The 24525-nt window shown below is 37.4% G+C and overlaps 1 protein-coding gene across 7 annotated transcripts in view; it reads left to right on the top strand.

Annotated features, from left to right (window-relative positions):
* Positions 1-301: 301 nt before the first annotated feature.
* Positions 302-24525, top strand: part of LOC129771467 (obscurin) — a 214180-nt gene continuing 189956 nt past the window's right edge. For 5 of the 7 annotated variants that reach the window (XM_055775136.1, XM_055775137.1, XM_055775134.1 and 2 more), the window contains exon 1: positions 302-495. The gene's annotated coding sequence lies outside the window, so the exon portion shown is untranslated. The remainder of the gene's footprint in view (positions 496-24525) is intronic. The other 2 variants (XM_055775141.1, XM_055775138.1) reach the window with 1 other exon arrangement.

The raw sequence follows: 24525 nt of genomic DNA, 5'->3' as shown, positions 1-24525 counted from the left end.
CGAGGATCTCCTAGCTCCTAGATCAAGCAAGCAAGCGAGCGATCGCGCGATGGTCGAGAAAACATAGGCGAAAGCCGTGGCGAGCAGGCGGCTCCCGGAGGGTGGGAGGCTAGCTACAGGTTGTGGGAGCAAATGCTTTTTCACTATCAGCTCTTCTCTATGCGATGCCTACGGGCCGACGATGATCATGATCTTTTTAGTGATGTTTTTTCGCCTGCATTTGTTTCGTTCTCCGCATCCGAGAGTGGACCTAGAGCAAGATTCGGTTGTTCACCGATCAGATTTACTGCTCAGTTTCAGTCGAGCTTTCGAATAGAATAGTAAGTTATCATCAGCCTGATCAGACCTCGGTAGTAGCAAGGGAAATATCGTCTGTGGGGTTGGATGTCCAGTGGGAATATTTTGGCCACTTGTTCGATTGGCGGGTAGCGTATCGTGTTTACGAATCGGGTCGCGTTGGTGACAGTGATCGAGGAATTTCCCGTGTTATTACTGGTGAGAAAACGTTAGCGATGAATATTAGCGAATCTGGTGAAGAGTACGGTGTTGGGTGCATAAAGGATCAATTTAACAGAATGCACGCTCAAAAGAAGGATATATATGAAAACCCCGTTCAACGTGGATGAAGAACACGTGTTTTCGCTTTCCGTGAGATCAAATGTCAAGTGTAAAAACCCTTAAAAAATCGAAGTGATTGAATAAGTGCCTCTTACATAAGTGTGATTGATTTCTCCCACGAAAATTGAAATCTAAGTGTGTACGATTCGTGAGACGAGACAAAAAAAAACTACGTTCGCTAAGGAGAGCGAATTACAATCGTTGCGATTTCGATCGTTTCGTTGATACCGGTGCAGCAATTAGAGGACGAGGGAAGTGTGCTCAGTTAGTTTTCAAGCAGATGTCTGCTAGGGGAAATGGTGGTTTAGTTAACGGTTTTCGGTGCACCCACAACTGTATGTGCGTCTTCAGCTGAGCGCTAATCCTTGGTTGCATTATTCGTAGCCTGTCTGAAACGAGGAGCAAGTTCACAAACGGAGGTTGTGCGACATTTGTTTCCGCTGGAGAAATGAAAACAAACATCTCAGAACGATGGCAATAAGGCAGGCAGTGAATTGTGAAAGTTACTCGTTGCTTAGTAGCTGAATTCTGATGAAAAGTCGTTATGAACTAGGGAATATTTTGGTCAGCTTAATTCAAAATTTTCAAATTAAAGCAATCAAATAACATGAAGTAAAATTTTCACTTAAATTTCTAAAATATAAAACTGTCTTCGCGCCTACTAATCTGATAGATCTGATAGGGATAAACACGTTGAGCCCCGCCCAATCTAGGGCACCGACAATGCACAATGCAACAAAAGGTCCACTCAGTGGCGTAGTGGGCGGTCCGCTCTCACCGCCCCCCCGCCCTCTAAGGGTGGACACCCATGACCATGACAAGTATATTATATTGAAAAACAAACCTTATTTTGAATGAAGGCAACCGGTTATCACTTATGGTATATCTAACAAAATGGATCACTACGGAAATGTACATTCTCGTTTTTTTATGTTCATTATCTAGTCATACTACATTTTTCATTTCTGTACTGGGGTGGAAATTCAATGTCTTGAAAACGAGGGGGTGACGTTCGAAGTACAAGTAATATGAGAATAACATTATTCGAAAAATAAAAGATCAGCGAGAGATGTTTTTTCTATTTAAATCATTATGAATAGCGATAGCTTAATGAAGGGGTATTACGGGGAATATATTATTTCACACAAATTTGGGCAGTCATCTAAGCGTTTCCGCGATGATTTTTGTATTGATGGCAAAATTGCATGAATTGGGCTTCGAATTGCTCCGGCATCCACCATATTCTCCAGATCTGGCCCCAGCGACTATTTTCTGTTCGCAGGCCTGGAGAGAATGCTCGCTGGCAAGAAATTTAAGACCGATGATGAAGTGATTATTGAAACTGAGGCCTATTTTGAGGAAAAACCGAAAGAGTACTTTAAAAATTGGATCGAAAAGTTGCAAGATCGCTATAATCGCAGTATCGTCCTCGAAGGCAATTATGTTGAATAATAAAATTAAATTTTGCAAAAAAAAGTTTTACTGTGTTACCTTATAAACTTTTCTGCCGAACTGTTATGTGTACTTGGTCCATTCTGACTGAACAGAAACATATTTTTCAGTGACTTGTTCCACTATGACTGAACAATTTGATGATGAAATCATATAATTCATTCAGAAGAATTTCCTCCACTAAACCTATAAAATTAAAAAAAAAAGCCATTAAGGCTTGAACCAGTATTATACTTACCAAAAACAATCGAATAGCATCTATTTTTAAGTACAATACTGTACTTTCTAACAAATATGTTTCAACTACAAATGGGTTAGCGTGATTATGAAAAAGAGTATTTGCAGTCAATAAAAAACCATGGTCGGATCTGAAATCGGCCATTACAAGTTTAGTAATTACAAATTTTTGCTCTCTGGCACTTGGTTTACGCTGACTGTAAATATAATAATATATTCGATCAACTTTTCAACAACTATGAATTGTCTGGAAAGCAGATACATTCTGTTTTAATATGAGTTACTTCTTCATGTTCACTGGAGGTCAAAGGGAAGAATCTACTGATGCGGAAAAATTGAACATTTCATTTGAAATCCTTTTAATTTTCTGGTTGTCAGAAAAACGTTGCTTCTCTCCATTCGCTATGGTTGTATGCATTTGGTCCACTTTGACAGATACTATTACAGGTCGGACTCGATTATGTGTGATTCGATTGTATACAGTTTTGGACTCGATTATATACAGTTTGGATTTTTTTTTTATATTTCAAATATGACTAATTTCAAGAAGAAATGTTAAGGTGTAATTTAAGTGGCTATTACATGTACAGTGGGGTAAAAATCGTGATTCTTGAAGATTTTGCTTGAATTTTCACCAGGAATTGTTTTTATCGATATTGCAGCTATATTAAGAAAGATAGAAGTTGGGTGTCAAAGAACTAATTGTAGAGCGGTTAAAAAGCTTTAATTTAGTTGATAGAAAGTTTAATATAAATTTTTAGGATAAAATTAATAATAACACATTAAAAATTATACACTTTTAAATTTTTCACTTCCAAAATGTTATTAAAATCCGCTAATTTAGATGTTCCACTACTAAAGCCTGTACTAAATTCTCTCATCTTTAAAATGAAAGCAACAGAATCAACTTCCGGTGCGTACTTTGTAATGTAGAGCCAGTTTGAGGCAACAGAGTCCGAAACAAAAAAAAAGTTCTATAACTTTGTCATTGTTGAAATTCGAACATATACGTAGAAGGATTTTTTTCATCAAATATGAAACTCTATCATCTCTTGCGAGAATCTGGATAAATTTATTTTTTTTTCACGTGAGAAAGGTTTTTTCTGACTTCAAGGTGATGAATCAAAAATCAAATTCCTCTTTTATATTGAAAAAACAAAAAATACATGCAAAAAAAACGAATAAAAAATATTTTTTTTTGACTCGATTATATACAGGATTTGATTATATACAGTGAAAAGAAATCAAAAACTGTATATAATCGAGTCCGCGCTGTATCAGTTTTTGCTGATCGGTCAAAATAGATTCATGCCATAAACCTGGCTATTTGCAACATTAGGGCGATCTGATAAAAGCAGAATGTAGGTGAAGAAATTCTAGTTTGCTACTATTAACTCATTTTTTTCTTATTTTGTTACTTGGTCCGGTCTGACTGAACACCGACCAAATGTCAAATGAATGATTTTTTTATATGTTATTCATAGTGTCGCCACCTACAACGCTCTAAATTACAATGCGCTCTTTCGAATCAGCATGCCTAGAATCAGTTCTAAATTTGGAAAAATTCATTGGGCCTGATTCTCGAATACACTTCACGGTGGAAACGAAATAAACGGCACGCCATTGAACTACGTTTTACGAGTTAGTAAAGTGTCGAAAATAATAATAAGTTTTCAGGCAGAATGAATGCTTTTCAAGTAAAAATCATTAATGAAAATTAACTTCTTCGTATTAAACTGGTATTCAATGTGAATGGAAAACTTTGTTTTCTTCATGTGGTATAATAATCTCATACAAAAATTTTATCTGAAGATAATTTGATATTATAATGATAAGTTTTAGTGGGAAACTAATTTCGTATCCAGATGTCGACACCGTACCGTTGTCATCGCGAATAGGTTTCATTTCGTTTCCACCGTGAAGTGTATCCGAGAATCAGGCCCAATGAAAATCATTGAATTATATTATTGAAATTCTTAAAACTGACTGTTCTCAGCTAGTCGCGAATGATTTCGATTGAGAAATCTGGAACTGGGGGATATGTTGGCATAAAAAATGCAACCAAAATTCAAACAATAGTTGAGACACAAAGCCCAGGCAAAAACTCAACGATTATTCCATATGAACTTCATGGGAGAATAACTTACGTAACGTGAACGTATCGTGGATGTTGTATGTGAATCACACTTTATTCCTTGTGAAAAAATGAATGCAAGGCGTGTGTCTTGCTTGTACTCTTTCGATTATTAATAATATACAGAAGCGACTGAAGGGTATACAAAAAACAGACAACCCGACACTACGAAATGTTGTTAACATTTGTTTCTTGTCTCCCATTCTAAACGAGAGACAGAAGTTATGCATTTTTGCCATACAATGGAGAGTGAAATTTAAGTGACTGGCTGGTGGTTGACTTTGGTGTTGCCTAACGGTAATCACAAATTTGATGTTATGAAAAATGGAAATTATCTGAACGAATAAACATACCGGCGAAACAGGCTTCTTTCGGAAGATATTTCGGACGTATTTTCGTATTTCCATGTATCATTCAAATTTGTTGAACTCGAATTTGAAGTGCCTCGAGAACGGACACTTCGAATTGTATCAATGTTTTGTATTTAAAGTGTATCACTTTGTGCCTTCAATTGCCTCAATTAGGATAGTTACATCCGATAAGAGGGTCGATATATTCGATGATAAATTGTTTCCGGAATGGGATAATTTTATTCCTTTTGCTTATACTGAATGAAGTGGGTTTTATCTTTCCCAGATGTTGAGATTGAGTATGCCCCCTTTCAAAAGAATGATGTAACGCAGTGAAGTCATTCGTGTGTTCTCCAGGTACCTCTACAATGATTGGTTTGGTTTAATTTTACAAAAATATATTTTTTGTTCCAATTTAGTATTTTTTTTTTTTTTGCAATTATTTGAAAACATTTACCTATTACATTTAGAACATCTATATCGTTTGTCCTTTTTATATTACATTCGGTATTATAAATTGGTGGTATTTTGATAGTATATTTATATAATTAGTCTATTTTTATGTACCACTATGATTTTATTTGATGCTATATCTTGTATTTTACAATTTGGTTCTAAAATTTCTATAACTCTACATGGTCCTATGTATATTTTGTCGAGTTTTCGTCCAGTTTCATTGGTTAAATAAACTTTATCATTTATTTTTATTTGTATCGGATTGCTTTTTGGTTCGAATTGTTCCGAGCGTGCTATTTTGTGTTGTATTAGATTTCGTTTTGCTGTTTCATTTGATTTTTGAATTTTATATTTCAGTTCATAGTAGTATTCATCTAAATTATATACCGGTTCTATTCCTTTATTGTATATTTCGTAGGGTAAGAAATGTGGGATCACGGAAGTACCACGATCTCCAGAATACCCCGGCGGCGGTACACTGCATGGTTTACATTTAGCCTTGGTTGACGAATACAAGAGGGGTACTGTTTCTGGTACAAATTCCATCGAATACCATAATTATGGATTTTGGCGATGATATATTGTTCCCGGGGAACAGGTACTTGTCTATCAAATGGGACGGCGTTCATTGCTGACGAACAGCTCGTCGAAGGGTTTGACAGCCTCTTTGGGTTCGTACGAATCTGTAAGTACGAACTAGTTATAATCACGGATACCAACTACAGAGTGTACGGCCTACCTTTGTTCAAGCTCAATCTGAATAGAAGCTTTTTTTATTTTTTTTTATTCTGGAGAGTGTTTCTTCACATTTAACTCAACCTAAAATACTCTCATCATTTCTTTAGAGGCGAATGAACTGAAAAGTTTAAAGCCTCTTTAATCCAACATCATCATCATCTCATCATTTACAGGATGTTTTTCTCTTAGGTTTTCGTATTTTTTACACTGACTATGGATATACTTCACTATAATTTGTTCATTGCAAACATCACACATGGGAGGATTTTCATGCTTGAGGTAATGTTCATGAATAAGTCGAGTATGTCCAATACGCAACCTAGTTAAAACAAATACCTCTTTTCTGGATTTTCTATATGATGACTTCCATTCCCTCACCGAATCCTTGATTGCTCGCAGCTTGTTATTTTTCACTAAAGTCCACTCATTTTGCCATTTCTCCTTGATGACTTTATGATAAACGGAATTCATGTCTTCAACAGTTGATGGAATTGGTTGCAATTGACATTCAGTAACTATTTTCGCTTACGCTTTCAACTGCCTCATTTCCACACAGTCCAACACTGCCGTAATCTCGCAAAGTGACGCAAGCGCCAAAATTGACATTTTCCTTTTTTTGTTATAGATCTATAAAGAATTCCAAATGCTTTCAAACAACTGCGAAGTTTTACAGAAATGTGAAAAAATGACCCCGTAAAAGCCTAAAAACGGAGTGGCGCAAGCGCCATTTCCACTGTGATGTGGCGCAAGCGCCATTTTCCCTATGGTGTGACGTAATTTGATTGTGATGCGAAGTGATTTTTTATCTGATCTGATAGCATGGAATGGATTAGCAGGGACAGCAAATTTCACATAACAACATCTTCCATAATGAACTTTTAGCATAATGAAAATCACTTTTCCGAAAAGCTCGTTATGCCAAATATTTTAATCCAAAACAGTCCATCCCCATACAGTGCTACATTTATAATAGCAATTTGTTTCAGAGCTATAAATCATGTACTTTGCTCTGTTTAAATTTATAAAATCAAACTCACCTCAAAGGAGAAAATTATCCTTGATCGATCACATATTGCACATAAAAATTGGAACTAATTAAAGGGTGTGTCACATCAAATTGCATCACGGAAAAAACGCTGTAGAAATTCGCCCAGTAGACCGATCCTTTTGAAAATTTTAGACAGACTATTAAACAACTTTTGGCATTTTCTTTTTATTCATACTTCGAGCCCAAACCGGTATGCTCGCACCTTCCTCTTTACCCCGTCCATAAGGTTCTGTACAACGTCAGGTTGTAGTTTTTTTTTAACAGAAATCTATTTTCTCTTGAAGTCCGCCTCCGATTTGACAACTTTTGGGTTCTTCCGGAGGCCCTGCTTCATAATCGCCCAATATTTCTCTATTGGGCGAAGCTCCGGCGCGTTGGGCGGGTTCATTTCCTTTGGCACGAAGGTGACCCCGTTGGTTTCGTACCACTCCAACACGTCCTTTGAATAGTGGCACGAAGCGAGATCCGGCCAGAAGATGGTCGGGCCCTCGTGCTGCTTCAATAGTGGTAGTAAGCGCTTCGTAGGCACTCCTTTAGGTAAACCTGCCCGTTTACCGTGCCGGTCATCACGAAGGGGGCGCTCCGCTTTCCGCAAGAGCAGATCGCTTGCCACACCATGTACTTTTTGGCAAACTTGGATAGTTTCTGCTTGCGAATCTCCTCCGGAACGCTGAATTTGTCCTCTGCGGAGAAGAACAACAGGCCCGGCAGCTGACGAAAGTCCGCTTTGACGTAGGTTTCGTCGTCCATTACCAGGCAATGCGGCTTCGTCAGCATTTCGGTGTACAGCTTCCGGGCTCGCGTCTTCCCCACCATGTTTTGCCTTTCGTCGCGGTCAGGAGCCTTCTGAACCTTGTATGTACGCAGGCCCTCCCGCTGCTTGTTCCGCTGGACGAATGAACTTGACAAATTCAGCTTACTGGCGACATCCCGGACCGAACTTCTCGGATCACGTCTAAACTGCTTAACTACGCGCTTGTGATCTTTTTCACTGACGGAGCATCCATTTTTGCCGTTCTTCATCTTCCGGTCGATGATTAGGTTCTCGAAGTATCGTTTTAGTACTCTGCTGACCGTGGATTGGACGATTCCCAGCATCTTACCGATGTCCCGATGTGACAACTCCGGATTCTCGAAATGAGTGCACAGGATTAATTCACGACGCTCTTTTTCGTTCGACGACATTTTTCCAAATTTACGAAAAATTGACAGTGAAGCATGGCCAACGTGAACTATACACTCTTATCTGATTATAAGCGAAAGCTGAAGATATAATTCTTAAAAATTAAATTTCTACAGCGTTTTTTCCGTGATGCAATTTGATGTGGCACACCCTTTAGTTTAAACTCAACAATTTAATTATTGAAAACTTAAAACATCTTTACATCGGATGATTTTGGGCGGCATTATCAAAGTTTTCAATTGTATTTTGGATTGGAAAAAAATGGTGCTGTCTGTAATTGTTACAATCGGGTTCTCAACTCTGTTAGCATGTTCAACGCATGTTTCAAAGTCGGAAAATGTGTAGAACCTTTCTCCCTGATGCTTTCTCATACTCCACTTAACGGCAGCATTTTGGGAAAATAATTGGAAACAGATTCTCGCATACTTTTATGGATGAACGCCAATCGGTTGTGGAAACAACGAATAAAATTTTTTCCACAACAAACTGGCGTTGGTAACATAGCTTAAATAAAACGGCATTTTTCAAAAATCAAGCCGATGGCAATGTTTTTCTCTGAAGTGTACACAATCTGAACAGATCAGATTTTCGTAATGTACGCGCATGCCGATTATACATGCAATTTTACAAAAAGTCTCGTACTGAAAATTCTTCCCTCTGGCGCTTGCGTCACTTTGCAAGATTACGGCAGAACATGACTGGGTATCAACAAGAATCGAATATTCTTGTTTGTCATTTCTTTGATTTCATCTTGTATATGTTGTACCAATGGATGATCGTTATAGATGTTTTCCAAACGCTTCAAAGAACTTAGTGAGTCGGACAGAATGAGATACTTCAAGTAATGATCATCGTGCTTAACATATTCCACAGCGTAAAGAATTGCTGGAAGCTCCGCTGTAAAAATCGAGGTGGAAGACAACAGTCGTTTTTGTTTTTGATATTCATCTGAAAATACAGCACATCCCACAGAGCTTTCACTTCTAGAACCGTCTGTGTAGATGAAATAATGGTCACTGTATTTTTCAGATATTCTGTTAAACTCTCTTTGAATCACGATAGGCGAAACTTTGTCCTTTTCCCAGATCATCAATGAAGTATCGTCCTCGATGGCATTTGTTATCCATGGTGGATGTTTATGATAACATCGGTTATGGATATTTATTGGGCACAGCTGGTATTTGGTATTTTTGGCACTCTTTGACACGATTAGGTAATGGTATATAATTTTGGTTTAGTTGGTCTTCAGTTGATAGAGAGACCTTTGTTGAGAATTTCAATAACTGAAGATCCCTTCGATAGTTTAACAGCATCACTTCAGTTTCAGCTAGAACACTCACTGTAGGGCTGGTACGGAATGCACCACTCACCAAACGCAATCTCAAATGATGTATTGAGTCTATTTGTTTTAAATATTTCTTGTTTCCAGTTGTATAAACAATCGATCCATAATCTATCCGTGAGAGCACTAGAGATTCATACAGTATCATAAGAGACTTTCTTTCACAACCCCAGGTTGTGTGCGAGAAGGTACGAATTACCGTTTTGTCTCAAATTCCGAACACTTAATTTTTAAATGTAAATTTACTAAACTTTAATATTTTAAATAATTGAACAATAAAAAGTCGAAACTGCCTATAGCTTATAATAATAGGAATTTGCATAAAAGTGACTGTTAAAACCAGCCATAAAATGTTTGCGTTAGCAAATCCGAAATTAGAATTAAGTTTCGAAGCACAAAATCTAAATTTTTGGTAGTGTTATATTATGTTATATAGCTAATTCGCTTTAATTTGATATATCGATCATCTGAATCGGTCTAGTAGATCAAAAGTTATGATTTTTTTTTAATTGCATTTTGGGTGTTCGGAATTTGAGACAAATGTAATCAAACATATTTTTTGCTTTTCACCATGAATATGAATTTGTAAATGCTTTGTGCTCCCGTGGCCGAGTGGTTAGCGTCATAACTAACATGCCGGGTGTTCGGGTTCGATTCCCGTTCTGGTCGGGGGAATTTTTCGTCAAAGAAAATTCCTCCGACTTGCACTGTGGTCACGCGTATTCTAGAGCTTGCCACTCAGAATGCATTCAAGGCGTGTTATTTGGCATAGAAATCATAAAAAAGTACCATTTTAAGTAATGAGACACTGTTCAAAGGCCAACAAAGCTTAAGTGTTCGGAATTTGAGACAAAACGGTATTTTCAACGATTGCAAAGCATTACATTTAAGTTTCTTCAAGAGTGTATTCCAATTTAGCTTTCGGTCAAAATTCAATCCGAGAAATCTGTGAGTTTGTACTGATTCAATTGGTTGATTGAAAAGAGTTAGGTTTGAATCTGAGTCACATTTCATTCGCTTTGGTTTTCGTCGGTGAGAACCGGAAACCAGTATTTTGGCACCAGCTTCCTAGATTTCTCATAGTTGATTCAATTTTGTTCTGAACCAATGAGAAAGACTTTCCTTTTGCGAATGTGACAAAGTCATCAGCGAAACCAATGCGTTTTACAGAGATTGGAATAGCTTTTTGAATTGAATTAATTGCTACCAAAAACAGTATGCCACTCAATACAGACCCTTGGGGAATCCCGTTTGCTTGAGCAAACATCGTTGAATACGTGTTGCCATTGTGTACACGTAAGGGTCGGTTTTTCAAGAAATTGTCAATGAAATACAGCATATTTCCGCGCACTCCGCATTCTGATAACGTTTTGATAATATTTCGTTTCCATGTCATATTATATGCGTTTTCCAAATCCAAAAACACACATATAAGATGTTCTTCATTCGAAAAGGCCTCCTGTATTTCTTATTCAAATATTTTTAGATTGTCTGGTGTGCTACGGTACTTACATTTACATGTTACATGTTACAACATGTTAATGATATTGGGCGATAACTCAAAGGATTCAATGGGTCTTTGTTTGGGTTTTGAATGGGAACAATAATAATGTTTCTCCATTGATCTGGGAAACTGTCGTTCCAAATTTTATTATAAACTTGCAAGAGATAATACAATCCATCACTTGGCCATCAGTACGTGATAATGAATATTATCTGGCTCTGTAGATGATCCTTTACAGCTGCCCAAGGCGAAACGCAATTCATTGATATTGAAAGGTTTATTAAAATCTCTTTGTTCGGATTCATCGAAAGATATTTCTTGGTCTTCAACTATTTTTTTCCAAAAGCTAGCTGTTCAAACGATTTACCTAAGTGTTCAGTTATCAGATCTGCCAGAGGTGATTAGTTGATGTGTTGATGCTTTCAGGACGGTTACGAAATTACTTTTGGCTTTTCTGTTTATTCTATGAATTTTGGTCCAAACCTCTTTGGGTGAAGTGTTGAATGAAAATTGTTGGCACAAAATTTTCCCAGGATTTTTTTTGAGATTGTCGTATTAGCTGCCTTGCTTTCGCTTTTGCTTTTTATAGGCACATTCGTTTTCCGTTGTCATCATTCTATTGTATCTGCGTAAAGTTTTCTTCCTTTGTTTAATGGATTCTGATATCTCAGAGTTCCATCAAGGAGGTTTTAGCTTTTTGATAGTTGTAGAAATTTTTGGAATTGATTCATTAGCAGCAGTTATCACAGATCTAGAAAAGTGTTCAATCTGGTCCTCAATGTTTTGGGGTCTATCTGTTTTTATATAATTGGTAATTATAGTTTGAAAGTTTTGCCATTGCGATGCATCTGTGATAACTGTCGCAACTCAAATTGTGACTGAGCACTGTAAGAATGATTGGAAGATGGTCACTCGAGCGTAGCTCATCGTGTACTTTCCAGTCGAATACGGTAAAAAGTGAAGGACAGCCAAAGGTTCAATCAATAGCAGAAAAAGTATTACTAGCTGGACTGTAGTGGGTGCTGTGCCATCGTTGAAAACATTCAAGTTGAGATTGTTCACTAGATCCTCTAGCATTCCGGCTCTTGAGTTTTCTCCATTGCAACTCCACGATCTGCTGTGAGCATTGCTATCCGAGCATATAAGGAATGGTGAGGGAAGTTGATTTAAAAGATGTTCAATTTCTTGTTTAGAGAATTGATGGTTTGGTGGCAAATTGCATAAGGTAAACTCTACCGGGTAGAAGACTTTTACAGCTACAGCTTGTAGAGTAGTATTTAATTCTATTTCTTTTGCATGGAAACCCTCTTTAACGCAGATAGCTACTCCGCCAGAGGCTCGGAGGTGGAATTGATGATTTTTGTAGAAGATTCTAAAGTTCTTCAAAGTAGGAGTCCTACGGTGGTCGAAATGAGATTCCTGAATACAAATCGAGTATGGATTGAATTCCTTTATGAATATTTCAAGCTCATTGAAATGTTGATAAAATCCATTACGGTTTCATTGTAGAATACATGGATCCATACTAATTTGGAAGGATGTTAGGTAAATTCAAGAATCTTCCTTACTATTTCTAGAATTTCATTAGTTTGGTCAGAAAATATTGACAATTTTATAGCTTGAAAAATCGTTTGCAAATTATTGTTATTACTATCGTTGCTATCGTTCTTTTCTGTGATAAGTCTATTATTATCGATATTGTTAAAATTGTTCTGAGTACTCATCTGGTTAGAGGGTGGATTATCTACATTCACGTCGACGTATCTATTTGTTTCGATGTTCATAATACGATCTATACTGGGTTCGCTTTGCTGTTTGTTGGTGTTTCTTTCGACTGCACTGCGCTGGTACTGATTTCGTTTATCAATTTGATTAGTTAGTTGTCCAGGAAATTCACTCCCTGGGTTCGGCTGAGACTGTGGTTGACTGCTCGTGATCGGGGTTATAGTTGGTTGTCGCTGGCCGGATGCAACTGCTCTGGCTTAGCTGATATTTTGCTTGGTTTTAGCAAACACTGCACAATGGTACAATATGGTGACCAAAATTGTCGATGAAATAAAAAATCTAACTTTCTTATCTTTCTAGATAGAGGTAAACATAGTTCGACAATGTTGTAGCTCCAATTATTTCAGACATCTTTCTAGAACAAAGTTTTTCTCTATCTCTTGAAATAACCGATATAGCGTCGTTTTTCTATGTTACGTTAGGGTCACCATGAAAAAAACTGTTTTTTTGCTTTAACTTTTATATTTCAAATTAGCTGTACCCTGACACGCTTTGCTGTGGCACATTGTGGTTGCATGGTTGAGTTTTCATTTTTTTATGTTGTAACAATCCTAGTTGTGTTTGGTTGTTTTGTATATTGTATCATAGTTTGAGCTCAATCGGTTCCGTACTTTTCGAGTTTTTAATGCGCACATAAACGAACAGAACATTTTTATATATATAGAGATAGATGGAGGAAATCGATAAATTTTAAATCACTTCGAAACACAATTTCAGTTCATGATTTTGTCAAACACGTGGAAAAAAGATGTTTCCTTCACATAGAACACATATTCATCACTGAGTAGTCGATTTTCATTAGAAGCTCAATTTCAGAAACGCACTCTGGTCATATATAAAATTATTTTTCTTCCAATTTTTCAATTGTTTATGCCGTAACAACACTCCTTGAAGTGGGTTGTATGTTGTGTACAACTTTGAGCTCAATCGGTTCCACACTTTTCAAGTTTTTGACGCGTACACAAACGAACAGAACATTTTTATATATATAGAGATTTTACATGCAAACTATCTTCGAAAGACTTTTAGAGCTTACTAATACAAATATTTTTCGATGCAGAACTTGTCAATATCTCAACTTTACTCAAAGTTATTGATTTTTCTTCCCAAACAAACACGCTCTTTTCATTTGTTTGTCATTCTTTCTGGGGCAAACATAAAAAATGTGTGCTGACGGAATTTGAAAGGGTGACATTAGGGTGACCATGAAAAAACGTTTTTTTTCTGGTTTAACTTTTATATTTCAAAATCTACATCAAAACTGTCTTCGTACGACTTTTAGAGCATATCGATACCAACATTTTGCGGTGCAGAACTTCTCTATATCTTAATCGTACTCAAAGTTATTGATGGTTTTTTACCCAAAAACTCATGATTTCAATTTTAATTTACTCAAACACAAAAATAACATAGCTTTGAAAATCATACATCATCTAGAGTGAAATATGCTCTTTCAAATGACGCCAATAAACTTTGTTTACGTTTGCCCCAGGAAGAATGACAAACAAATGAAAAGAGCGTGTTTTTTGGGAAGAAATATCAATAACTTTGAGTAAAGTTGAGATATTGACAAGTTCTGTATCGAAAAATGTTTGTATTAGTAAACTCTAAAAGTCTGTCGAAGACAGTTTGTATGTAAAATTTGAAATATAAAAGTTAGAGCAAAAAACAGTTTTTTTATGGTGACCCTAACGTAGCTTATAAAAAGGCGCTATATCGCTTATTTCAAGTGATAGAAAAAAACTTTGTTCTACAAAGATGTCTGAAATAATTGGAGCTACAACATTGTCGAACTATGTTTACCTCTATCTATAAAGATAAGAAAGTTAGATTTTTTATTTCATCGACAATTTCGGTCACCCTATTTTTGACAACATAAAAACGAGCGCTCCATCATGAGTAACAACTTTGTCTAAGACAATTTTTGTCTAGAGAATAACTGTCGAGCTTTAAATGCTAATTTCCACTTAAATGCATCTCCTGGACCATTGTGTACTGGTGACGGAACTTGAAGTCTTCGGTTTTGCCTAGCCTCCCTCGCTGATACTCGGTCACTCACTTTAATTCGTTGAATCTCCATCTCGTCAAGATAAACAGGGCATTCCTTCGACCATGCACTATGATCCTCTCGACAACAGATACATTTCTTTGGTTGTTTACAGTCACTATTGTCGTGGAACAGTTTGGCGGACCCTGGAACAAATATGATTTCCTCTGCATTTATCTTTGTGGTGTCCAAACTGGAAACATTTAAAGCATCGTAGTGGGGCAGGTACACGACAATGGTAGAATCCAACATCAATCGAGTTGGGTAGATAGCTCAGGTTAGATGTGAGAATGAAGGTTCCAGTGTCTTCTTTCTCACCTTTCTTATTTTTTCGTGTTATCCTTCGTATTGCGATAACGTGGTATTCCTTCAATCCCTCAAGTATTTCTTTATCTAAAAGCTGAACTAGATCATGTCACGTGATTGTTCCTCGACTGGGGTTTAGAGTTGGATGTTCAATCACTTTGATGGAGATCTTATCACACAGTTTTGTCTGTCGTTTAAGCTTTTCGGCTTGTTGGCGGTCTACCTAATCAGTCTGCTAATTTGCACGTTTTTTTTGTAATGTTGTTTTGATTTTTTAATCAGGAATGGTGAGAGATTGTTCATCGTTTGTCCATCATCAGTGCGTGTTAGCATAAGAAACCGTCCGCCATTGTCGTTTCCATCTAGCTTTGTTGTACTCTGCCTCACAGTATTGTTTTTTTTTGCAACACTTCGCTTTGTCTGTTTCGATTTAGTTTTTCTATTAAATCCTTGGTCGCTGGTCACTTCGCTCAAAATGTCATATCGAGACCCAAAGGAACCAGAGGTTCCCCTGCCTCCTCCTGGATGGTCCATGTCCTACCCCAACCACCTACAAATGGTTTCTCTTTCTATTCACGCCAAACAGAGAAATTTCCAACTATAGCACAATAGAGGAAAATACTATACCAAAAGCCTGAGGTATTTGAAAAGCGTCTAACTCGTTCGGCTGAGAAGGGTTTTTGCGAGAGATGAACTACCTTTGAGATGGCGACGATTTATCAACCAAAGTGGTGCATATTTGAACTAAATCGTATCGTCCTGACTATACTAAATAAGGCATTGAAGTTCCAACCTAGTAAAAAAAGTAGTAGGGTCTGAGCCTAGGGGCACGGATGGAAGTTTGACGTAGGACTGTGATTGTTCAGAACACTTGGTTATTATAAATGTAATTCTTTTCATTGTTCAGAAATCTGTTAGTTTAACTCTTCTGAAACTCTAAATAGTAGCCCTGAAAAGGACCGTTTGTCGTATGTACTCACAACCTTCAAACGGTAGGTAACGAACAAAGAAAGACAATAAGCTTCTGGCAGGAAGTTCAACTGTCTAACTGAAAATGATTAATGAATATCAGTGGGACACATAGCAGGGTGAAATGGTAGATGAACTATTTGTGAATCGTCATTGATTACATTGAATATGAAACGTATGGGGAAGAAACGAAAAAAAAAGTTGAAAATACTCACGATTTCGTGATATTTTGAGGTAAAATACACATGATATCATGAAGTTGCTTCATTTTTAGTGGATAGCTAGTGATGATGATGAAATCTTGCATCTGATTACTTTAACATCTTGCTAATTTGTTAGATAGAACGCACGAATAGCACGCAATTTTGTGTTACATACAACATTCAAGGGAACGAAGTTGGAAGAAAGAATGCATAATACATGATTTACCTTCGCATCCGCTCGCAAAACATACCTCTTTTGTTTGTTAAATTGCTCACTTGTTTTATTATTTCCACTGTTGATGTCTCAGGCAATAAAACTGCTGGATAAATTCTAATGGTATATACTATAACATATATCGTAAGAACGATATACTCTAGAAAACTCTTAATAAACGTTACATTTTCGTAGAGTGACCCCCCTATATAGAAATCAAAGACGCAGTCTTACGTCAACATATCAACCTATTTTTCGATATCTTATCACTAGAATTTTTTTCTGTAAGGATGTGCAGATCCCAAAATATTATTCAATCTGCTATTCTTCAGCCTCTTTTCCCTTTTGTTTTTATTGCACCATTCGGTTCATCGTCTCATACAAGTGCGTTCATGACACTTTCTCTTTTTCAAATTATAACATCTTGCACCCAGCTATTATCTGTTAATTTCCCGCATCGGCGATTTACCCGACTATCCTGGTGGTTCCTGGTGTGTAAGATAATACCGCCCAAACGATTATCTAATTTTAAGCTCACGACAACGCTGTATTTACAACACAAGTCAACATTACGCGAAAACCGTTTAGCAATATATCGTTGCGTTGTTTCCGTTTGCCTGTCAGCCCCCAGAGAGAGGGCTCTCAATCTGCCGCACTTTCTCCTAGTGGTGATATGCGCGCGTTTGTTCGTTCCCTAGCATCCTCTTACATTGTCACGCAAGGTTTGAAATTAAAATAAATTAAATACCATGTTCTAGATTCTATAAATTGTTTTGTCGCCGTCGCCTCCACTCTCGAACACTGTGGCGATAAGGTTACTACTTTCAATTACAAACACACGTACCGACCCATCATCCCATGCGGTAGCGTCGATTGGTTGTGGGGGAGGGATAGGTTGGTGTCATGCGAAACGACAGGGGGAATCGTCACGATGGTCGATCACTGTCGCTAATTATGCGCCAAAGCGTCAGCGAGACCTCTTTCTGTATGTTCCGCCCGTCCGTCCGGAGGAGACGCATGGTACACCCGTTTTGAATACTAGCTTTCAACACTATTGTCAATCAAAACCCCAACAAAACTGACCCCGCCGTTGTTGAAACTAACTGGCTGCTTCGAAAAGTCAGTAATATTTAGGCGGGTCGTGAACAACAAGCTACCGGTGCTGGGAAAACAAAGCAAAATAAAGATCCCCGGAGGCAGACAGACAGCCGACGCCAGACGGCCAACCGGGTTTCGCAGATGGACTCTCGCCGCATAATGCAACCGCACCGTGATTGGCAAGGCAGAAGTGCATTCGGTGTGGTTGGATTATAATTAAAATAATACAAATCGAAATCGTTATGCAGCGAAGCGTGGGATTTATTTTTGTTGGCGAAATTCGCGGATCGGTTGCCAGTATGTTTGAAGAAGACAAAAGTTGCGAGTGTCTCTTAATGTTATTCAATCAATCCGTTGACCGCAGAATCTCGTCAGGAAAAATGCATGGCAGTTAGTGTAAACTGCTGGGTAACAAAACTCGGGAGTACGATTATTAACATGTGAAATGCCGTAGGGTCAATTCTTAAAACTCAATGTGTGGGTTTCACAAGTTATTACAGACAAATATCTCTCTTGTCATTTTGGAGCCTGTGATTTGCTTTTTAAACGCCAGGAAAAAGATTCACTTTCAAAGCAATTCATCACTGAAGACTAGAAATGTGTAGTCTATAAGATATCATAGAGCTTGAGCTTGGGTAGACTGTACAATTCGTAGTTGCTCTCTCGTTGTGCAATTTTCGGTGGTTCGAGCTTTAAATAGTCAATAACGACGCCGGCCACGTCCTTACAGTCACCAGGGGAAGGAAAGGAAGACCAGAAGGGTCACCTCTATAGCGTGGTTCCCTAGCGTTTAAGAATGATCAGAATTCACTGTGGTAAGTGATGTGATTCTAAAAATGTAAACTTTCAACTATTCGGCGAAATGAGATTTGGAGGAAATATACCTTCTTATCGGACCGGTCATGCATTTCGTTATTCATCGTGCGTGGTACATAGACATTTTTCCTGACCTGAGAAGGTCATAAAAGGTCATTTTAAAATTATTTGAACGCAGTGACTTAGATTATCTCTGGTCAACCTGAAAAGGTCACCGATGAATCTTTTTACAAGGCAGCCAAAAAAATTTTGTTTCCGGAACCACGAGAACGCGTATATGAAATAAAACTGGCGATATGTTAGTTATATTTTTTATCACGCGACGGCTGATTCAAGCTGAAAATCTGGAAATAAAAATGTGAAATGTAATCTGAAATATCTCTAAATGTAATGTAAATCTTCTTCTTCTATATATATAAAAATATCGTATCACGGTGTTTGTTACCGAACTCCTCCGAAACGGCTCGAACGATTTTGATGAAATTATACTCAAAATACTTGGTAGGTATGAGAATAGGTTGTAAACTATATATGATACCGGTAGTATACCGATAACCATACATTTAATACCGAATAGGGTGGCTCTATGCAGAAAAAAAATCTGGATATTTTTTTTTCAAAAATTTGACTTCATACCATACATATAACCTTAAATTTTGACCCACATTCCCTATTTTTTATTGCGATTTTATTATTTTTGTGTCAAAAATATTCTAATAATTTAACCGTCGTTCGTTTTTCAACAGAACGAATTTATTTAAGTTGTTCAATGACTGATGGCGTAACGCCCGCTTCATTGAACATCCATCTACAAATACACAAGTAACATCAATTCATCTAAAGCACGGAGCATCTCCGACGAGCTGGAAGCCTTTTTGAATGAGCACAATGAGTTATCGAAATTCTTCAAATCACATTTGCTCGGATTACAAAATGACAATCACGCTATTGCCATCAACCCTGATAAAACATCAACTGGAGAGCACGTGTGTAGATCCAAAGCACAAGCGCTGCTGGAATCATGATAGCACGGTGACACGAGATTCCTCGTTGACACACACCGTTCATACGACCCTCGCTATGTTCTTCTTCAATGGTACTAACGTTCCCAGGGTTTGCCTTCTCAACGTAGTACTACTTGCGTCATTTTTATTAGTAAATAGTTGAGATTTCTATGACGAACAATACGCCTTGAATGTATTCTGGAGTGGCAAGCTCAAGAATACGCGTGACTACAGTGCAAGTCAGAAGGGTTTTTTTAACGAAAAATCTCTTGCATAAACATTAGACCAACGAGACCCCGTCACAGATACTTAATTTATTATGAACATCATTTCTCATTTTGATTTAATATTTATGAACATGCGACGAAACAAACAGAGGGCGCGCTCGAAGGATTTTTATGTTTATCATATGGTGATTTGACATGGTCAAGAAACGCCAATTCAAGATATCGTAAGTGCCAACAATTTATGGTTGACATATACGCGAAGGTAGAGATTGAACGACTGCAATTCTTACTACACAATCAACAAAAGCGGTGCGAGGAATAATACATTCACTTGCGAGACACTATGACACAGCCATGAGCAACGCCGATACAGCTTTAGTTATAGCCAGGCCAAAGCGCAATGCATTGTCATGACATTGCGCGTGAGTTCAAACACAAAATGAAGTTCGATCGTATTCGTCCCCACATATTGTTGGTTGTATTCTGTTGAATGGAAAAAACGCAATTTTGCATTCTGTTCAAGCTCAAGTCCAATCGAGTTGAGCAAATGTGACAACCTTGCCACGCAATTCAACGTAAACAACATTGGTCTCCATGTTCCATTTCTATGAAGCAAAAATAGTCATGGTTTTTCGGGTGGAATAAACACGCAAAATTTAGCATTCAAACACATTCAAAACAAATTTAGCATCCAAACGAAATCGAATAATAATTTTCATTCAAATTTCAACAATTTAGAATTATTTCCGGAATTATGCCGATCAGATAGAGAGTAAATTGAACCATAAATACGGATGACTTATTTTGACCATTGTTCCGCGACAAGGCGAACGAATTTAAAAGTGTAAAAGTCGATTTCGATCGAATTGTAAAATCCGATCACTCATATGCATATATGAATATTGAGTTCTGCAAATCGGTGAAGAGTAATAAAAACATCCATGAATAAAGGAAGCAATATGGCTGTGTTTCAAACTTAGATTACCGATGTGAATACTCCTCGATTGAATGACAACGATAAAATAACGCGATTCCAAACAGGCCGATTAATCAGCTCCATTGAAGTTAGCTGGCGTATCGCTGTTTTCCAATTTATGAACGAGACCAAGCTGTTATAAACTAAGCCATGTTGAAAATCACATGCACGTATTTTCTAACAAGGAGACAGCAATAAATATTGATTTTGTATATTTCATTTTTTCTACTTAACGACAAACTTATATTACTTTTTTCAGTTGACGTTTAACTTTTAAGAGATCAAACATGTCAGTTACGTTAATGAAATACACCAAGAAACATCATATAACCTTTCGTTCAAATCATTTAATTCGTTTTTTTATCGGTCACATTCGATTTATTTTAAAGATCGTTAAAATATTCAAACACACTTACAATACATTAGTGTGTTTTATTCAACACCCAAAATATTCACTAGAAATAATTTATTTGGCAGAACAACGTTTGCCTGGTCAGCTAGTATATATATAAATGTAATGTGAATAGCTGAAATTAGAAATAAAACATTTTTAAAATCGGAACCGCCACTCATCACCGGAATCCGAGTCCAAAAATTTCAAGCATCATCTATAATCCCTTTCTGTATGCAGATTCCATCTCTGAAGCGGATGACTGTATTGAGTTCCGTACCATGTGAAAAATCACGCTAGCAGTGACAAGATGATAACTAAAGGGAAGAAAAAAGAATATACACAAATATACCCATCCCCACATCAAATGTCCCAAGAAATATGTTAAGGAGCATCAGAATAGAATGGACTTATCTCTGACTATATTTGCATCAATACTGACTCCTAACAATAAACAATGCGCGAGCGCTAGCTTTATGCTGCCTACGCTCAATTTGTGTTGGTTGGGATAGGGTTGTCAAGGCCCCGCTTTGCTCCAATGATACACGCACACAATCAAATAGCTTCCCTTTGTTATCAGCATGCAGTGTGCAGTGTTTGACACGGCGTAAAGCAAACACGAAATACACTAAACACAATACACGCCTTCCTCTAGTTTCCGTCCGAGTTAAACTTTCACACGCGACGAACTCTGTGTAGCCTACAAGATATCAAAGAATAAATGAACATTTTAAAAATTAAAAAAAAGTAAAAATCGAAATCGAAAAACGAAGATATTGTCTGTTTTTTTTAAATACCAAGGGAATAATTTTTGAGCGTATTAACAATAATAATAGATGCAATTTTTGTCCATCTTGGGTTGAATGAGTTTTAAGTAGGTTGAAAGATTTAGCATATCGTGTAGACCAAATAGACTACCTCATGTTCAATTCATTACTGGGCAGGCAGAAGACTATATAATTGAATATCTATAATGATGAGCAGAATGATCCCAAAAACTCGGTCGTGGGAAGTTAGCGTGTGCAATTATTTTTTATGTTCTTTTTGCATGCTGGAGAACTCGACACAACTTTATCTTAAAATTATGAAAAAAATACAAGGAAGATTTGTTCCAGTTCTAACAACTTGAGACGCTGTCGACGCCAAAACTGGATGTCCTATTTCTCAACGATCCAAGCCTGCACACAAGCCTGATCACTTCCAACAATTGCACTCCAGAAAAATGTTTTCGTGAATTAATTCTCTGTCATAACTCTAACTGGGAGTTCCGAGTTGATCTCGCTGATGAATATTAAACAGTGGTCTTCCTTCGCTTCCCAAACACACCTTCTAGCACAGTGGTTTTCAACCTTTTTTGCTCCATTCCCCCCCTTTACGAAAATTAATCCCAGTGCTTCCCCCTATCATTATTTTGTGAGAAAGTAAATCAGTAAAATGATTATTTTATCAAACGGTTTTCAATATTCGTAACAAATTCGATTTTATATTTGTATTTGATTACAAAAAAGGAATTACTGTAGTGAGTGATGTGATTACAACCGTCCTCCTTAGAAAGTTTGGACCCTCTGCAATGATTCTCAATAATTTCAGGTTCTTTCTCGTACCTTGAATCATTCAGGATCCGGAATTACAAAACTCGGGATTGGTTAAAGATACAAAAAATGTTTTTCATATCGAAATGTAGATAATTTATTGTTATTCTTTAAAAAAAATATGAAAAAAAAATATTACGTTACAGTTCTGATGAGTTCTCTTACTCGGATACCCTTCATCAAAGCTTGGGTTCTCTGTTGGTCAAGCTCAACGGACATTTTATTCCACGATCTCTTCATGTCTGCAGCATCCCGAGTCACCTTTCTTCAATTTTCGATTGAAAATTGTTTAATATTTCTCGACTGGGCGGAATTGGGAGCAATTGGTAGGATTGAGGTCTATTTTCAATGTAATCGACCCGATTGTCACGGTACCTCTGAAACACCACTCGACTCAATAAACGGAAGAACACGTTTCTGCAGGCACTGTTCCCTATACATTTTCGAGTCCATTGTCCTGTTTGTGACGAGAAGCTTGATTTTCTGTCCACAGTTGCAAATCCCATGCCAAATCAAAAACGTCCTGGAAAATCTATCAGCGAAGACGAAATTAATTTCCTGGGAACATCGCCTCTGACAGTGGCCTTATAGAATTTCAGGTCTGCGAGCTGTCCAAAATCCATCTTCACGTACGTTTCGTCATCCATCACAGCATGCATCCTTCGTACTTCGTCAAAACCTTGTCTTACAACTTTCGAGCGCGTCTTTTGGCCACCAGATTTTGCTTCAGCATCATGTTTGGTTGCTTGCAAGGACGGAAATTACGATAACCTTTTCGCATACGTATTCTTCGGGTGGTACTTTGGTTAGAGTTGAGTTTTTCTGACGATGTTCTAGTCCGAGAGTCCCACTTTTGTCTCAATTGTTCTTACTACATTTAACCTCAGCGATTTCGCGATTGTAGTACCTGGTCGGATTCTAAATATGGGTGTCCAAAATCAATTTTCTTCTCTCTCGGTTTCCAGCCTGCATCAATCAATCTGGTTTGTCCAAACAATTTGCTGTCGAAAGATTTCAGATATGCCTACTACGACCGCTGCTATAAGATGACAGTGATTCCGGATTCTCAAGCTTTCTTATAAATGGTTGATATGCAATTTCTACAATTTTTGAACCAAATTTTCGACATGGATACGTCTACAATTAGTTTTGTTCTTTCGGCTTCCATCTACCACAACTTTTTAGAATCTGAATTCATCGTAACAAAACTTCCACCATCGAAAGAAGAAACATTCTCGAACAATCTGCTGTCAAAACATTTCAGAGCCGATCAGTTGGAGAGCTATAGTAATATGAGCAGTGTGTTCCGTTTTTAACTATTGTTTAGTCAAGATTTGCTTTAATATATGCATTTAATTAAAAACAGATATTTGATCTGTAGATCTGTTATATACGAGAAGGTGTTGAAGTGTGCACAAATTCAATTAGTCTTTGATTGCTCAAAAATTCTTATGATAGGAGCTGCTGAAGTTGCATTAACTCATGTATTATTTGATGAAGCAAGAGTATTTACAATAGAAAATAAATCAATTAGTGCAGATAATTCTTGTCAGATATACTGTTTATCATGGTTTTCATTGTGGCACGTTTTACCCATTGTTTCCCCTACTAATTTTCAGATGGAAATGATGACACCTCGACATGAATATAGTAAGGCGAGATGCGAAATCAAACTTGTTACGCCATCTATTGTGAAAGCCTCAAAGCTTGTTTGAGTCCCAATACATAGGGTTACAAATTGCAACAAAATTCCGAAGAAGGCACTCACACATGCGAACTGTCACCATTCCTCGTTTCGAGTTCATTCTAGTTCGCCGCCTTCGGTGTTACAGCAT

Source organism: Toxorhynchites rutilus, chromosome 2 (genome assembly GCF_029784135.1).
Source record: "Toxorhynchites rutilus septentrionalis strain SRP chromosome 2, ASM2978413v1, whole genome shotgun sequence".
NCBI lineage: Eukaryota > Metazoa > Arthropoda > Insecta > Diptera > Culicidae > Toxorhynchites > Toxorhynchites rutilus.
The sequence above is the reverse complement of the archived record's forward strand: the minus strand, read 5'-3'. Positions and strand labels throughout refer to the sequence as shown.